The sequence below is a fragment of the Pinus tabuliformis genome, chromosome Q, assembly GCF_031772625.1.
Source record: "Pinus tabuliformis cultivar Carrire ecotype Pingquan chromosome Q, CPIR1, whole genome shotgun sequence".
Taxonomy (NCBI): domain Eukaryota; kingdom Viridiplantae; phylum Streptophyta; class Pinopsida; order Pinales; family Pinaceae; genus Pinus; species Pinus tabuliformis.
This window is the reverse complement of record NC_142296.1, coordinates 485,120,147-485,139,570: the sequence shown is the minus strand read 5'-3', so window position 1 is coordinate 485,139,570 and position 19,424 is coordinate 485,120,147. Positions and strand designations below refer to the sequence as shown.

General features: G+C 38.0%; 1 pseudogene; it reads right to left on the bottom strand.

Annotated features, from left to right (window-relative positions):
* Nucleotides 1–19,424, bottom strand: part of LOC149220285 (purple acid phosphatase 22-like) — an 85,400-nt pseudogene that overhangs the window by 41,902 nt on the left and 24,074 nt on the right.

The following is a 19,424-nucleotide window of genomic DNA, read 5'->3' as shown; positions in this document are numbered from 1 at the left end:
CTTACAGCCACAGACTCAAATTAGTAATGTCGCAAATCCAAAGGAGTAGTTAATGAACAATAACTAATTTTTTACAGTCATGAATATTGATCTTCATTGATCGAAATTGTTTGTTCACTGGGCAAGGGTTTGATTTGTTTGTAAGGGAAGTTGATTGTTACCTTCTACTATGTCCAAGTATAGGTCAATAAATGGTATTTGACCCATCTGATTTCTTTCTTGATGATTGTCTCTTTCCCCTATGGGTGTTTCTATAAAAGAACATCAATGAGAATACTTTTGAGGATTGTTAGGATGATTTTAAAATACCATTAGAACATTCATTTTCAACTATATAATGAAAAACACCTCACCAAAAATAATATTTGTACCTAGCAACAACTACGCCATCAAATGTGGTAACTCGTAAAATATCCTTCAGACCACACCCTAGTGATTTGCCTTTCCTCTGGAAAACAACTTATGTCTCGTGAACATTGCATCTATGGAGAATGGTGCTTTGTATCTAAATCTAAAATTACTGAAGCTCCTATATATAAAGAAAATTCTTTATCACAAAGAAAATATTATGCTGATGACATATAAAATACAAGAAGATTGAGACATTGTTTGAGGCTATTTCCCAGCACTATTATCAAGAACAGAGAACTTAGTTATAGCTAAAACTTTAAAGCTCAGCTCTACTCTGAACAAAATAGTGTATGTCACTTTGACTCTTCATATTGTTCTCCAGTGAAGTTTCTACATCAATCAGCAGTCATGATATACTCCAGAGCTCCATGAGCTCTTTTAGCAAATTTATCTCATAGAAATCTATTTCCTCACACAACACAAGCCAAGGAAGTGATGACATATCACTTCCTCTTCCATGACTACCGATGCTCAGTACCTACATATGATTGTAAATGGGAGTACTAAGTATGACCTTGACTAATAGGACATGTTTGGACCTGAATTATTACTACGACATGTTGAGGTATTATTACTTGAATACATATAGAATTGTATCTCATAAATAGGCCATAGGCAGAAAATAGAGAAATGCATTAACCTTACAGCCACAGACTCAAATTAGTAATGTCGCAAATCCAAAGGAGTAGTTAATGAACATCCCATACCTCTCTAGCTACAGAGAGAACATGAAAATAAGTCCTTTATATCACAGGTTAGCTTAGTCAAAACTCCCTCCAAGGAGATTGTTTCATGTATATAATTATGTAATCACAAGTCATTTCAGTGCAATTTTGGAGTGAACTTCACTTGTGTTTGCGGTATTGGTTTGTCCTCACTCAAGGAAGTGAATATTGTATGCAGTTCCCTTATTTTTGGATGTGTGAATAGGACTAATTCTGATCATAGACTAATTCACATCATTCTTTGGTGTGTCTATTGATAGTAAGTACAAATTCCCTTATTTTGGGATGTGTGAATAGATTAATTCAGATCACAGTGAACATATTGCTTCATTATTCTCAAATATTTCTGTATATTAGTCCCCTCACAAAGGTACCATTACACTAAAGGAGGGAGAATTATAGTGTATTATGGTGTGTCATAAATACCATCCTGTACAGCGTCATCATTTCCCAACATTCTTATTTTTAAGCGACAGCCAGAGTGTGTAGATAAGGTATTCAAGTAGCTGAATAAATTTTCATCCTTTACAAGCCTGAAACTGCTATCCACCAAGGTTTACAGGTCCCCTGACTCGTTTGCATGGGTTTTGATTAAAAGATGATTGTTTCTAGGTCGAAATTTAAAACACTTAAAAGATGATTGTTTCTAGGTCGAAATTTAAAACACAGGAAAGTAGGACTTCCTTTAACACATGATGTACTCTGATTTGCATAACAATCACATCTTGTAATGCAGTTTGTCAAAAGCTTGGGCTACCATCCTCTTTTCACAAAGGAAATCACAAGTTATTCCAATTTACGCAAGCATTGGATCACAAACTGAGCTAGCATATGTTTCTCATTCCAAGGTGATGCATTGTGTTGAAGCAATAGGAAAACAGTATGCCGGATCACAAATACCAGCCAGTGTTCAATAAGCACCCACTTGGTAATTGGAAGAATATTCCCAACATAGTAGTGGATCATTAGCTTTCTATTCAAGAATGGCATTAAGGTTATGGTGTAGGTTGAATCTTGGTCTATGCTTCATATCATTTACAGAGTGTGTTCCAATTGAACCTTCTACATGTGGTTGATAGAAGGTTCAACTGGACAAAATAACCTTGCTCTAAATGATACGAAGCATAGACCTAAGGATTTCTTATCTCGATTTTGGACGGAACCTATCGCAAATCCAAAGGATTTACCATTGATCAGAAGGATTTCACTAATTTTTCGATTTCGCATTGAAGGGAATTTCAATCCACAGAGATAGAGATGGTTACTCAGGGCAGGTATTTTAATTTTAATTTTTTGATCTCGACTTTCACAGAAATGGTGCATGTCTCAATCAGTCATTAACAGCGTCGGAGGTGTCACCGAATTGTACCTGGGTGGCAAGCTGCAGAGCGGAGGAATTGCAGAGTGGAGGAAATGCAGAGCGGGAGGCGCCGAGTCGAGGAGGAAGGTGAGTGAGCAGCCCGCGCGATCACAATTCCTCATTTCGAATTGGAAATGGCAATAACTCTTCATGGCTGCAATTCCAGCTCGGATCCGAATTGTCAAGGGATGTTAGGATTTCCTGCTCCGATCGGATTTTTTGTCAGGGAATGTCAGGATTGCCAGGGGAGGGTGGTGGAGATGGAGGGTGGCGGAGCTAGGGGAGGGTGGCAGAGGGATTGCTCATGGCCAGAGCTGGACGATTTTCTGGGCCGTGATGGAAACCGGGCCATTTCTCTACCTAGGTATACTACTCCTTCTAAAAAATTATATTTCAGCATATCCCTTGAATATATCCTTCCCACCCATAAGTTATTAACAAATATCTAATATTTTCATTATTTATATTTTATTAGTTTTCTAATATTCAATATAAAATATTTAAAAATATTATATTTTTAACATAATGTCTTTAGTTATCTTATTTTATCTTTTATCCACGAATCACATATCTGAAGTCAAGGGGTGAGTTTTAATTAAGTCTAAATAATTAAGTGTACTATGTTCCAGTTATTAAACCATTATCTGCACACGCCTTTTGAGCTTTTATTAACTGCACCCACGCTTTCAATAATTACGCATATCTAGTTATTAACTATTAGTTATGGTTGTGCCAGCACTTGACACTGACGCCGTCAGCTGGAAAATGAGGGCAAGACTACTCGGAAAGTTTGAGTGATGGGAAATACGGTAATGAAGTCACATGCATGCTCATGGTAGTCATGCAAGAATCCATGTGTTTTGTCTTTATGGAGAGATGCAGAAGATGTACTTAAGAACATTAAATACCATATAGCATAGGAAATATGGCTTGCCAAACAATTGGAGTCCGTATGGACACAGAGGAATTGGATGGTTAAAAGTGGTAGGAATTTAGGTAAAAAAAAATTAAAATTTTGTAAATGCCAAACAATTCGAGTCAGTACGGAGGCAGAGGAATTAATTGGATGATTAAAAGTGGTTCGAATTTAGGTAAAAGAATTTTAAAAATTGTAAATGCAGTGTTTGAATCATGTTTTTATGATAAAATGGTAGAAATAGATTCAGTATCATCAAAAAACACTTAAAATTAATTTAAAAACCATTTCTTGGATTTATAAAAAAATTTACTGGATTTTCTCAAAATATGACCTAAATGTCCATGACTTTAACGTCCCTGACTTTTAGAGAAAAAAAGCACTCTCTCTAGACTAAGGCAAAACAGTTAAGATTCGACAAAACTGAATTCTTTTGGACAAAATTCGAAGGATTTTGTGATCGGAACTTACAAAGTGTTCATAAGAATGAACATGGCCAGCAGAAAACAATGTCGAATTTTGTGTCATGAAGCAGTTGTTCCATGGCTTCCCTCATGTTACCCCCTCACCCTGATGAGTGGTATTTGTGTTATACGAGGTTGCATGGATCACAACAATAAGTCAAAGAGTTTGGAGCCTGTTTACACGGGATAAATCACCCAGTTTAAAAAGAGAAAATGATTTTCATTCCTGTGGGACTATTTAATGGAAAAGGGTGCACAAAATTGCGACCTAGAATTGTTGAGCCATAATCAGCTTACAATGACTAGAGAGTAGCGATTAACCCACAGTAGCTATAAAAATCAATGAAAAATTAGGTGAAATCGGTTCACTACCTAAACCCATCTGTACTGGTCGGAATCTCTCCCGAAGCCTGCGCAGGAGCCTCACATCAATATGAGTGCCCGTGCAACCTCAAAGGAATAAAAGGGGTTTCAAGGGATCCACTCTCTTGATATGGCATTTTCTAGTGTGCATTGTAGACTTCGAATGGTGAGGTTTCAAGGGAATCCCTCTCTTGATATGGCATTTTCTAGTGTGCATTGTAGCTTTTGAATGGTGAGGTTTGAAGGGAACCACTCTCTTGATATGACATTTTCTAGCGTGTATTGTGGCCTTTGAATGGTGTGCTAACTAGTAAGGGGATGTTCACTATCTCATGATATGATTTCCTTACATGACCATACATGGTTTCGACATCGCGAGTGGTTCTACATGGTTTCGACACCCCCATGGTTCTACGAGCGTGCCGAAGAAGTCCCATTAAGGTTGTTTGTAATCAACATATGAAAGAGAAGGAGAAGAAGAAAGAAGAAATTATTTTAAAGTCCATTATACTAAAAATAGTTTATGAGACAAATCACTTCTTCATTTGTAAAGCCTCACAATAAACACTCTCAATCCCTCACTCAATAGATTATCTTGAGAGCTAGTTGTTAGAATATCTCCATAACTTGAATAGATTATCCCAAGAGCTAGTTGCCAGAATATCTGCATAACTTTCCCTATTGTCTTTGAAAGCTTCACATTCTAAAATGAAATGTTTTTTAGTTTTCACTTTTCAAAAAGAACAAAACATACATACTCTTTCCTCCCACACTAATTTTGGCATTTTCCAGTGCCACAAAGTTGATGAAAATTAATTCGTAATTGAGAAATAAGAATTTTGGTTGATGAAAATTAGTTCTTAATTGAGCAATAAGAATTTTGGCTTTCCAAGAAATATTGGCCTCTATGTACGCTTTTTGTTGATGATTATGAGTGGGATTAAACACTTCAATATCGTATTTTTCTTTCTACCTAGCTTCTTATCCCAAGTATGCTTGTGGAACTCTTCCATAACAAAAATTTTTATATCTTTACTGTTTATGGGACACATATTGAAGCAAATACCCCTTTTATTAAACCATTTGTTATTTTGTTGCATCCAAGTCTTCTTTCTTTTGCACAATAAGTCATTAAAAACAACCTTGGACTATCTATCCTCTTCCATTTGCTCAATTGTTTTAAATACCTTATGACTCGCCCCATAGCAATTCTTAGATAAGAGTAGCCCATGTTTCACTTAACAAGATAACCTAAGAAACTTGATTTTTAATTTTAAATTTGTTTGTAATCAAACGCTTCTGAATTTTCTCAATTTGTTTCCATTGCATGTTGGATGTACTATTGGCCCATAGTTCACAACCATAGAGAATCACCAGAATCACTAGAAGCCCAAAGAGAGTTTGATTTGTTTTCCTGTCTCACCAATCTGCCTCTCTACACCTATTTTGAAAAGCATAAAATGTTTTCCAACCCCCCAAAGTTTTTTTCTTTCTACATCCATCCTAGGTTAGATATTCGTTGAAGTCAATTCTATGGTATTTGTAATCTGCAACGTCTACGAGAATGTTGCCTTCAAAGTAGAACTTATGCTGGTTAAGTTTTATGTTTTTAGATAAAACCACTACTTTCGTTTTTCTAATATTGATTTGCATCCCCACCCTTCTACAAAAATGCTCAAGGGATAGTAAGTGGTCTTAATCTAGCAATCAGAATAAGGTCATTTGCATACAAAAGAAGCTTTATAACAAACTTTCCCAAATGGATACCATCACTCCCTTGCAAATTTATCCACTCCTCAAACTTGTCGATATATAAACTAAAAAGGGTAGGAGACAATGGAAAACCTTGTTTGACCACGATATCACTTTAAAAACTTTCAGAAATGCCTATTGAAGTTCTAACTTTGACTTTCTCCTCTTCATACAACCTATGCAAAACTTCTCTCAAATGTTTAGGATCCCCAAGTTCCTCCATTTTGTTCCAAATATTATCCCTAAGAACCATGTCAAACGCTTTTCTGAAATCAACAAAGCAACAAAATGCTTCTTCCTTTTTCTCCCAAACCTTCAATGATGTGCCTGAAAGTTATATAATGATCAACTATGGAATGTTTACGTCTAAAACCTACTTTCCCTTTAGCACGCTTATTTCTTTCTTTCGCTAACTTGTTGATTTTATTTTCTATCATGCTTCCAAATAACTTTGCAAACAAGGGGTTTATCATTATGGTAGTATAATTGGATGGATTATTAATGTCACCACTCTTGAAAGGAGGTATTGCCAGACTAGTTGTCCAATCTGTGGGGAAACCATGTCGTATGATGTTGTTAAATTTTTATTGTAGTATGAGGTGCAAGAATCTTTAAGCCCCACTTTAAATACTCTCCTTGGAGTTCAGCTAAGTCTTTTTCCTTTCCAACATCCAACTTCTAGATACCCATCTCTACCTCTTACACTGTGAAGAGTTTAGTATCAGTGTTCACCATGGGAGGAGGGTCAACCTTGGGATCATACTCATAGAGTTGTCTTTGATAGTCAAACCATTTAGAAGCTATACTACTATTTTTAGTTTGCATCTTTCTCGACTGGAGCTTCTTCCAAAATAATTTGGGGTATCTTTCCCAAGGAAGACTACTTCTTCCCTCCTTGAAACCATGAAATCGACCTTTTTCTTTCTTAATGTCTTCTTGTAAGATTTTAGCATTATATTATCCTTGTTTGACTCTATCAACATTCTCCTTTCCTTTTTGCATTCCTCGTGAAACCAAGCATTAACTAGAAAACAAATTTTTTTCGGATTTCTTAATTTTTGCCCAATTACGCTCTGCAAGTACACTTTGAATTAAAAGTGTTAATTCATGACTATGAAGGCCATGAATTGGGATTTTCTCCTTCTCGAAGATCCTCTTTAGCGTCGTTTTGAAGGTATTACATTTTTCTAGTGTCAAAATAATTCCTTCCTTAGGGAGATTTTTTTGAACACATTGAGTTTTTGACTCTAATTGCTTCTTTCCGGTCCAAGATAAACTTAAATAAATTCGCTTGTCATATGATTTTAAGTCCCAAAGCTAATCTCAAATCAAAACTTCCTCTATTTTCTCAGACAAACCATGCGAGAAAATTATGTAATGTACTATACTTGCTCCATTTTAAGTATTGCAAGTGAAATTACCAGACTTTGCTCATCTACTCAAACCATTACAAATGACTAAATCGAAAGCCCCACATCGAGTAAGCAATTGTTCACCAAAGAGATTGCAACCTTTGTACTCTGAAATTCTTTCCCACCGATGATTAATCTCTTTTATAAGACATGTATGGTCGCAATATTCTTTACAACAAAGGATGCTAGCTTGCTCGCTTGTAGTCCTAGCAATGAAATCACCCGCTATATGGACTTCACCTAGCTGAGAATATGTTACAATATATTATTTTAAGGCTATAAAGGGATCTTTGTTGTCAAGCCCTCCACTTTTGTAGATTTTTGAAACTTGTAGTACAAAACAATATGTTGTGATTCCGATGTGATTTCCATTTTCTGATATTTTAAACCAAATGAATTGTTTATTTGAATCTTATTTTTCTACCTGAATGAAAAAACATTCTTTTTCTTGTTGGGTGTGGAGCCGGATTATCTTCTATATTCAGAGGTATCGCCACATAGGACCCCAGTTCGAAATGGGGGCGGCAACGCGGCCCGTAAAATATTCGCTGCAGGGGGGGTCTAGGGGGGGCGGCTGCGACTTTTGGGAGCCCCCCCTGGCGGGGGGTTTCGGGGGCAGCGCCCCCGAAGCTAAAAACAGCTGTAGAATTGCCTTGTAAAAGTATAGTAATTTCTAGTCAATCTGGGCCATTCATTAGGCGGATGATCTGACAGTAGAACTTATGTTTAGTTTAGGGTTTTTTGCCCTAGAAGGCAACCCCCTCTCTTTGTATGAGGGTATTGTATTTGAGGTTGTGTGATAGATGTGTATTCTGTGAGCGAGAAACAGAGAGGTGAGACTGTGAGAGAAAACAGAGGATATTACAGCGGATTTGCTGTAGGTTGTGTCTCTTCATTTTGCTGGATAATAGAAAGGAAGGACTGGCTGTCCGGGGTGGACGTAGCCCAAACTGGGTGAACCACGTATATCTGTGTCTCTCTTGTTTTGTGCGTTTTCTGTGTTTATATTTCTGCAATATTTTATGTGTTCCATTGCTCCGTAATATATAATTTTCTAACAACTGGTATCAGAGCCGAAGGTCTATTTCGCTGATAAACTCGCAGGAAAGAAGGGTTCCTGGTTCAAGTGGGAGCAATGGCGGAAGATGGTAAGTTTAGGGTCGAAAAATTTAACGGCCAAAACTTCTCGTTGTGGAAGATGCAGATGGAAGATTATCTGTATCAGAAAGATCTATACCTACCATTGGGCGGAAAAACAAAGATGCCGACGAGTATGAAAGACGAAGAATGGAACCTTCTCGATAGAAAGGCACTCAGAACAATACGGTTGTGCCTTGCTGTGTCAGTCGCCTTCAACATTTCAAAGGAAACCACGACAGAGGGTTTGATGCAGACGTTGTCGAAACTATATGAAAAACCCTCGGCCTGAAACAAGGTATTTCTTATGAAACGGTTATTTAATATGAATATGTCGGAAGGTGGATCTGTTGCAAACCATTTAAATGATTTTAATACAGTTACAAGTCAGTTAAGTTCTGTAGGGGTAAACTTTGATGATGAAGTTACAGCTCTGTTATTCTTGTGCTCATTACCAGAAAGTTGGAATGGTTTGGTAATGGCCATTAGTAACTCCGTTTCTGGATCTAGTACTTTAAAGTTTGATGATGTTGTTAGTGCTATCCTTAGTGAGGAAATGCGACGGAAAAGCTCTGGTGAGACATCGGGAAATGCTTTGAGTGCAGAGTCTAGAGGAAGAAAAATGGAAAGAGGAAAGAGCTCAGGATATCACAGTAAATCAAGTAAAGGCAGATCCAAGTCCAAATCGGGGATAATGTGATGGAAATGTGGAAAGAAAGGACACCTAAAGAAAGACTATAGATCTCGAAAGGGAAAAGAAGGAGATGCACAGCAAGAAAACAATCATGAAGCAAATGTGACAGTGAGGTGTTACAAGATGCTTTGATTCTTTCTTCGAAAATATTACTGATTCCTGGGTGGTAGATTCAGGGGCTTCATTCCATGCCACACCTGATAAGAAATAATTTCATGACTATGTTCGAGGAGATTTTGGACAAGTTCGTCTGGGTGATGATAAACCCTGTAAAATCGTTGGAATGGGTAAGGTTCTTGTAAAACAGCAGAACAGAAACCAATGGCTATTAAAGGAGGTAAGGCATGTTCCAGATCTAAAGAAAAATCTAATTTCAACAAGGCAGTTAGGCGGTGAAGGTTGTGTGACAACTTTCACAGATAAAGCTTGGAAGGTCACCAAAGGAGCCCTGGTAATAGCAAAAGGCAAAAAGGTTGGTACATTGTATTTATGCAATGGTATTTCTAACTCTGTTAATGCTTTAACTTCCAAAGGAGCAGATGCAGCATTATGGCATCATAGGCTTGGACACATGAGTGAAAAGGGGATGAAGATTCTTCACTCAAGGAATTTGTTGCCGGGTTTGAAGAATGTTGATTTGGACTTCTGTGAGAATTGCATTTATGGAAAACAGAAGACAGTCTGATTTCTCAGAGTTGGGAAAGAAAAGAAGAATGAAAAATTAGAGCTTGTGCATATAGATGTATGGGGACCTGCTCAGGTATCATCTCTCGGTGGCTCTCGTTATTATGTTACTTTTATTGATGATGCAACTAGAAAAACTTGGATTTATTGTATTAAGAATAAATCTGATGTATTTGATACTTTCAAGAAATGGAAAGCTTTGGTTGAGATTGAGACAGGAAAGAAATTGAAGTGTCTTAGATCAGACAATGGAGGTGAATATTGCAGCAAAGAGTTTGATAGGTACTGTTCAGAGCATGGAATTCGCAGAGAGAAGACAGTTCCAAGAACACCACAAGGAAATGGTGTGTCAGAAAGGATGAACAGAACAATCATGGAGCATGCAAGGTGCATGAGATTGCATGCAGGATTGCCTTTACAGTTTTGGGCAGATGCTGTAGATACTGCTGTTTATCTAACAAACAGAGGGCCTTCAAGTTCCTTGGATGGTGGTGTTGCAGAGGAAGCATGGACAGGTAAAAAGGTAAACTACTCTATTTTAAAGCCTTTTGGTTGTGAGGCCTTTGTCCATATTGATAAAGAAAATAGAACAAAGCTTGAGGCAAAGTCAAAGAAATGTACCTTTATTGGATATGGTGTTAATGATTTTGGTTATCGCTTATATGATTACGAAAATCACAAAATCATTAGGAGCAGAGATGTAATATTCAATGAAAAGGTCTTGTATAAGAATCAGTTGCAGGAAAAGGAAAACAAGGAATACGCAGTTCTTGATGAAATCACTGAAAAAGGAAAGGTGCCTGAAAATAATAATAATCAACAACCACCACAACAACAACAGGCACCCCAAACACCTGAAAGTGGTGTTAGAAGATCTACCAGGATAAGTAGACCCCCTGAACGATACTCTCCTTCATTATATTATTTATTGTTGACTGATTCTGGTGAACCCGAATGTTATGAAGAAGCAATGCAGGTTGAAAGCAGGAAGAAGTGGGAGGCAGCCATGGAAGAAGAGATGGACTCCTTAATGCATAACCAGACTTGGGATTTAGTCAGGTTGCCTATAGGAAAAACTACATTGAAGAATAAATGGGTTTATAGGCTGAAGGAAGAAGATGGAGGAAAACAAAGGTATAAAGCTAGACTTGTGGTGAAGGGGTTTGCACAGAAGAAAGGTATTGATTTTGATGAAATATTTTCTCCTTTTGTTAAAATGACTTCAATCAGAACCATTTTAAGTCTTGTAGTAGCTGAAGATTTGCATCTTGAGTAGTTAGATGTAAAGACAGCCTTTCTCCATGGGGATTTGGAGGAAGAGATATATATGTAGCAGCCACAAGGATATGAGGTGAAAGGGAAGGAGAAACTTGTGTGCAAGTTGAAGAAGAGCTTGTATGGCTTAAAACAGGCTCCAAGGCAGTGGTATCTAAAATTTGACAAGTTTATGTCTGAACAAGGTTATACTAGATGTCATTCTGATCATTGTGTTTATTTGAAAAAGCAAAATGATGCCATCTATATTATATTGTTATTGTATGTAGATGACATGCTTGTTGTAGGATCTAACATGCAGGAAATAAATGTGCTCAAAAGAAAATTGGCAAATTCATTTGCAATGAAGGATTTGGGAGCTGCAAAACAAATCCTTGGTATGAGAATAACTAGAGACAGGAAAAATCGTAAATTTCAGAATGAGTACATACAAAAGGTGTTGAAAAGATTTAACATGCACAATGCAAAACCAGTTAGTACACCTTTTGCTAGCCATTTCAAACTTAGCAAGGAAATGTGCCCAAAGACCCAAGAAGACATGGATTATATGTCTAAAGTTCCATATGCATCAGCAGTTGGAAGCTTAATGTATGCAATGGTCTGCACAAGGCCTGATATTGCACATGCAGTGGGAGTCGTAAGTAGGTACATGAACAATCCAGGAAAGGAACATTGGATGGCAGTGAAATGGATTCTCAGATATTTGAAAGGTACCACAAATAAAGCATTATGCTTTGGTGGTTCAAACATCTCCCTACAAGGATATGTTGATGCAGATATGGCAGGTGACAGAGATAACAGGAGGAGCACTACAGAATATGTATTTACTGTTGGAGGAACAGTTGCCAGTTGGGTTTCAAAAATCCAAAGTGTTGTTGCACTTTCAACAACAGAAGCAGAGTATGTTGCTGCTACAGAGGCTAGTAAAGAAATGATTTGGTTACAAAGGTTTATGGGTGAATTGGGTAAGGAGCATGATATGGGCACGTTATACAGTGATAGTCAAAGTGCCATTCATCTTGCAAAGAACTCAGCATTTCATTCCAGGACTAAACACATACAACTCAAGTACCATTTCATACGATCAGTGTTGGAAGATGGAGAGTTGAAGCTGGAAAAGGTACACACTAGCCAAAATCCTGCAGATATGCTAACAAAAGTTGTAACCAGGGAGAAACTGAGAATCTGCTCAGTTTCAGTTGGTATTCAAGGATGACGATGAAGATGAGAAACAGCCAGGTCCAAAGAGGAGTCATTGTCCAGCAAATGGAGCAGTGGTGGTGTTGCTACAATCAATCTCCAAGTGGGAGATTATTGGTTGTGGAGCCTGATTATCTTCTATATTCAGAGGTATCGCCACATAGGACCCTAGTTCGAAATGGGGACGACAACGCCGCCCGTAAAATATTTGCTGCAGGGGGGGTCCAAGGGGGGCGGCTGCGACCTTTGGGAGCCCCCCCTGGTGGGGGGTTTCGGGGGCAGTGCCCCCGAAGCTAAAAACAGCTGTAAAATTGCCTTGTAAAAGTATAGTAATTTCTAGTCAATCTGGGCCGTTCATTAGGCGGATGATCTGACGGTAGAACTTATGTTTAGTTTAGGGTTTTTGCCATAGAAGGAAACCCCCTCTCTTTGTATGAGGGTATTGTATTTGAGGTTGTGTGATAGATGTGTATTCTGTGAGCGAGAAACAGAGAGGTGAGACTGTGAGAGAAAATAGAGGATATTACAGCGGATTTGCTGTAGGTTGTGTCTCTTCATTTTGCTGGATAATAGAAAGGAAGGACTGGCTGTTCGGGGTGGACGTAGCCCAAACTGGGTGAACCACGTATATCTGTGTCTCTCTTGTTTTGTGCGTTTTCTGTGTTTATATTTCTGCAATATTTTATGTGTTCCATTGCTCCGTAATATATAATTTTCTAACATTTCCCTCACTAATACCTTGATACCCTCGTGTCCTTTATTATTCCCTGTTTCCTTGTTCCACACTACCATCCTCCAGTATCCTTCAAACAAAGGTGTCTTTCACTCTTCATGCTCATGTGTTTGTATGAGGCAAATTATGTCTCTACCTTCTGAAATAGGCCCTAACCCAGGTCCTTGTCTCCATAGGTAACCTCTTCAAAGACAACAAACTAATCTTAAGGAAACTTGTGTATGACTTCATTGGTATTTGGTTTGACATGAAAAACTCACAGCTAAGTCCTTGTTCCTTCTTTCCCATACTGACCTTGCTTCCTAATTTCCTAATCAAGAGTTTGTTGCCTCTTCTTTATTACCATCTTGCTTCTCTGTTTTGGAGGGAGGTCCAAATCGCGTTATCATAGATTTATTGTTATGAATCCATGCTCTCTTGCCTTCATCTCTTCTTGCCCCGAACTTTGACATTTCCTCCCTCCTTTCCCCTTGTTGTCTTACAGTTAAATCTTCTCCTAGAAAAAAGTGAGGACCCCTTAAGAGATGCTTCTTTCTTAGAATGATATATTTATCACGCATGCTAGGTATGATGACTTTTATGGGCCTCGCTTTCTCACCGTTAAACTTACCCACCCTCCATGCTTGCCATATTTTTCCTTGCCATAACAACTTGTCTTTCGAGATGTCCCTTGCAAGGTCAATATTACATTCATTTTTCCCATAGTATTTCACCCCTTTAATAATTATTTTTTTTGCTCTATCTTGCCTTTCCTTGCTTTCTCTATCTTGCATGTTACCAACCTGAATGTTTGTTTCTCCTTCCCTATTAGCATAATTTCTAATAACTTGAGCCCAAGTTTTGGAAACTTTTGTGGAATCTCCTTTCCTTTCTTTTCTTGCTTTCTCTTCATGGTTGTCTATTTGGGCAACTGCTTTCCCTTTATCCTGGTATGGTTTCACATTCACCACCTCTATTCTTTCCACTACATACTTCTTCATGTTTTGCACATCCGCCTTCATGCACTGCCATTATGTCTTCCCTATTAAGAGAGCTTCCTGTAGCAATACCATTTTCTCTTTCAAAACATTATTACTTTCTACTAAATCCTTGTTTTCAATCGTTATTATATGAATTTTATGATCTATTTCCCACTCTTTAGCCTCTAAAACCTCCAACCTTTGTTTTGTTTTTAACAAATATTTCACATAAAGATCGGATGACCAAATGAGAGGTATGGATATGGGATTATAGAAGGTAGAATCATCAATGAATTTCCCTCTGGGCTTGTTGTTGCCACATGCTTACAGAGGGGACTTGTTTGAATATTTCTTATTGCTAAGGGCCCAAATACTTTCCCTTTAAGACCTTTTTTTCCTTTTCTTCTCCCATTTTAGATGGGCTAGTCCTCTTTTTAAAATACACTGGTACTATTTGGAATTGACCCAAACCCACTTGCAAGCTTTGGCTAATGAGGCAATTTTCACTTGTCCTAGATCATTTGTTTCCACAGGTTCTGAAATTTCTTATCATGTTGTCATGTTTGAATGCATTTATTATACAAGCAATTGTATAAAGACCTTGCTAAGTGGATCCAGGGATCGAGGACCGTGGAATCGATCGAATTGGAGCAAAATTCAGGCACTTCGCAGTATCAAACTCTTTACCCTTTGCAACGGACAACTAACAATGAATATGGGTCTTGGTTGAATTGAACGCCAATGCTGCAAAGCTAACATTGAATTTGTGTCTTGGTTGAATAGAACGCCAATGCTACAAAGTCCTTAAGGTCTAACACTAAACGTGCATACAATCCCCATGACTCACTTTTTTCCCCTTTCCCTCTCCCTCTCATCATGTCCCACACCTCATAGTCTCACATCAAACCCTCACTTTCTCCCAAATCATCAGGAGACTTATGTTCAGTGTTGTTGAAGTCGACGAGGAGCTAGTTTCTAAAACTGTTAATGCAATGACAAACTTGATTACCTATTAAGTTTCGCGTCTTCCTCTGTTGTGACTTCCACACGGGCCTTCCTTGCTTGTTGTTGTTGAGTGTGTGTTGAATTCATGCCTCTCAAACCCTAACACTAGGGATCAAACCCTATACTCCGCCATTTTTCTTATGTCTTTGCTTTGAACTCCATCGCTTTGCTAATGGCTTGTGTTCAGTGTTGTTTAAGTTGACGAGGTGCTAGTTTCTAAAACTGTTAATGTACAACACATCGTAATTCATTTTCTGCACATGTTGTAGGGTGGATTTCGTCAATATCGGTTGTCCTAGGTCGCTTGTATAATAAAAATATAACTACCACTACCACAATTGTTAATGTGGATGATATACGCTTATGGGTGTATATCAACCAAATGTATAACCACATTGCACTACCATTATGGTAGATATATGCTGATAAGTTTATATCAATTATATTAATAACTATACAACCAAATATATAACGACATTGTAGTTGATATATGTTGATAGGCTTCTATCATCTATATTAATAATTATTGTGTGTCTAAAAGAGATTTATAAAACCACATCTATTTATAACTATTAATAATTATATAATGATATAAACTACATTATTATATAATTATTATTAACATAATTATCATAATAATATTATTGATTGTATATAATATTAATATTATATTATATATTTACAGCTACGTGTTCTTGCGAGGTTGTGCTGGACAAACACTCTTCATCCCAGCTTTCATCATCCTCCAGCGAATCAATCATTTTAGACCACGTGGAAATGCGTCAACCTCATCGCGCCCTGGCATTTATCAAACTAGGACAAGATAGAGTATTGGAACAACATTATTGTGGAGATCGAGTTGACAAGATGTCAGAATACCATCATCGGGGGCCGCTCCCGCGATGAGTTTCGGGAGGAGCACAGAAGAGAGTAAGCATCAAACACGAGATGATCACGAATCTGAGTCTCTTGTTTCTCGACAAGGCCACCTCAGCCCTGTACTCGAGTACCACTCAGAAAATAATATTTACGTTACAGATCCTCACCAGAAGAGGCAGGCCGCAGGACCATTGTCCTTCTTGTCCTCTCCATGTCAATTCGTCGTGAATGTATCTGCAAAATAAGAAACCGTGGGAATACCTACGCACTCCCTTGGGAGTCAAACTCACGACCGGATCATGGGATGCCCCACATTGAACAACATTCCTGTCTTGGGCCTGTCGAAGTATGTTGTCTTGGGGCTACAGAATCCCATGGCCATGGTCCTGGCTCAGCCAAAGTGATCAACATCTGCAGATCCTCTTCAACACAAGTGACAAAACACGGTAATGCTTCTTTTCTCGGGCCCCTGATACACGTACACAAATGATGAAACTTAACATTTAGACATTCAATGGACCCAAAACCAACACCTAAGCAACAATTTCATCGGGATAAGAGAAATGCAGGGTATCCGAAATATGTACAAATGGTTTCCTTGCCAAAAGCTTGTTAGTCATGAACCTTCGAGTTTAACCTGTAACAGCTTTAGTGTCCACCATTGTTCATTGTGTTGACCTTCCCTGTCTCCTTCAAACTCAATAATACTTCTTTTCGGGGGCCCTGATACACGTACACACATCATGAAACTTAACATTTAGACATTCAAGGGACCCAAAACCAACACCTAATCAACAACTTCATCATGATAAGAGAAATGGAGGGCACTTACAAATTGTTTCCTTGCCAGAAGCTTGTTAGTCATGAACTTGCGAGTTCTAACTGTAGCAGCTTTAACATCTGTCATTGTTGATGGTGTTTAGCTTCCCCATCTCCTTCAACATATCGTCACCTCGACCTTCTTTTGTACCTAGCCTAATGTGCTGTCAACCAAAATTGAAAGAGCACACTGACCTTGATTTCAGAATAAAGATACATAACCAGGCTCGAACCAAAAATAGAAAAAGCACAAAGGGTGGCATGAACTAGCTGTTGCAGAAGAATGCCTTTATTTACAGTGGGGAGAGACACCAAATTTCGAAGCTCCTCCACTTTGCAGAAATGCATACGATAACGAACTAACGACGGCAACACATACCACCCAGTACATAACTCCACTTGTAGCTTTATCATATCTAGCTGTAAGCTTGCATGCATTTATAAAACGAGGATTAATCAATCTGAAAATATTGCCATTGCCCAACATGTAATTTTAAGGGACATCTTCCATACGATGTGGCCACAAAATATAATTGCTGTGGTGTATGTTTTTTTATTTGATTTTTCAGATAGAATTTTGTACCTAGCGCACATTTAACCTTATTTTTTATATCTATATATCTTAGTTTGATATTTCTGAGTCACGCTTAACAAAGAGGAATCTGATTTACTATGGAGAAGCGTTGACAACCATGGATTATTTCTCGTCAATTGGCTTCTCTTCTTATCTCCCATGAATCCCACTAATTTTATGCTGGACCTTGCTAATGGTAATTATATTTTCATCATGTTTAATGCTGATACATAGATATGATTTCAAAGAATTAAAATGTGTTTATTTAGAGCATGGATTGCACTAGATGCGAAGCCTGTGTATATAAAGATAAAGCAAGTAGAACTGCAGAGCCGAATGGAGGTGGACACACAGAAGAAAATGAATGGAGGTGGACACACAGAAGAAAGTAAAACATAGTATTATAGCTGAATATAAGAGAAGCTTATTTAGAAAACTAAAGCTGATCGTCAATGGTAACGATATCTGCATCATGGAAGAAAATAAACAAAGGAAAAAAAATCCGGCACATTTCTCATTACACACCGTTGATATTTTTCGACTAAGTGTGTCGTAGAAATAAGTCATGTAGTGATATCAGTTGGATTCAAAGGGTTTTAAAAAAAATGTATGGTACTGTGTAATGTTGTTAGTGGGTGAGTCGGTGACAAGGAAGGGAAATTAACATTCAATAACATAAATCTAAATCAATTAATGATTTAATGTTTTTTATAAAATAATGTATGACTCTATGGATTGTTGTTAGTGGCTAGTTCTTTCAGTTTTCTAATTTTTTTGTTATTATATGGACAATGGGGAAAGGATAATCTTACAACAAGCGTACCCGCATCTAAATCCACTAATCATGATCTTAGTAAGGAGTGTGATGTTGGGTATTTTTCATGGGAAAATACCAAAAACCAGACAAACAAACACCACAAAGGTAATGCTCTGTTTCTCTGCCTCTGGATCTTTATGCACAGGGAAGCTTTTAAATAAAATTACTCAGAACAGAGTATTACACAGCCATAAAAACATTTTCTATTGCCTTAAAAAAAACTGTTACAAACTTCATCCTCTTTTACTGTGAGGGATTTTCCAAAAACAACATTCAACCAAAACTCTGTTTTCACCTGAGAAATTACTGTGCTGGGTTTACTGCTGTAAAACCCCTTTTTACATACACAGTAAAAATTTCATTACATTCACTTATATAAAGAAGGACACACTCCATGCGCTCTTTCACTTCTTATTTTCCACTGCTGTGGATATTACAAAATCAACTTCTAAACATTCCTCTGTTTTTCAATGTCAGACAAACATTACATCCCTGTTCCAATACATCGCACTGCTGTGCACAAAATTTTCATGCGCGACCGCGCGCAGTCACAATACACACAAAACTTGCTGGAGCTCTGCGCAGCCACTACTCCATTACATTCTTTTCCCTTGCTCTCTCTTGCGCATACCGTACGCAGCCTCAAGGAGCATCACAAAAAAAATACAACTCACGCAGCAACTTTTTTTCACTACACTTATGCGTGAGGGCTCAACATAATGTTTTACATAAAACATACATACCAAAAATATTACGCCCCCTCACCGTGCGCAGGCACAATTACTCATAAAAAAAATGCACCTAACAACGACCACCTGCGGGCTTACATAATATATATAAAACATATCAAAAATATAAAACGTATGTGCCCATAACCATTTAAAACAGGCCTCCACCAAACAATACGAACAACATTAAAAACCATAAGTTCATCCATCCGGCAGTCAACGCAAAAAGACTTCCACTCCACGCAAAATTAATTCGTTGCAGGCCCGTATGCAGCTTCAAAGATCGACGGCAGAGGACGCGCGAGGAGATCGGACGGCGGAGATTGATATCGGACCAGGTAAGATGCACCAACGATAACTCGCGATATTTGACGTTGGCTTATGTCATGCGGGTGACACGCGTCGCCTCCATAGTTTATCGGAGCCCAACAATACAGAAACCACCTTTATGCAAAAGCGGTGCGATATGCCTCAGCAGGTTTGTGGTTTTGTTCTGGCGGTTTTGGGTGCAGCGTGC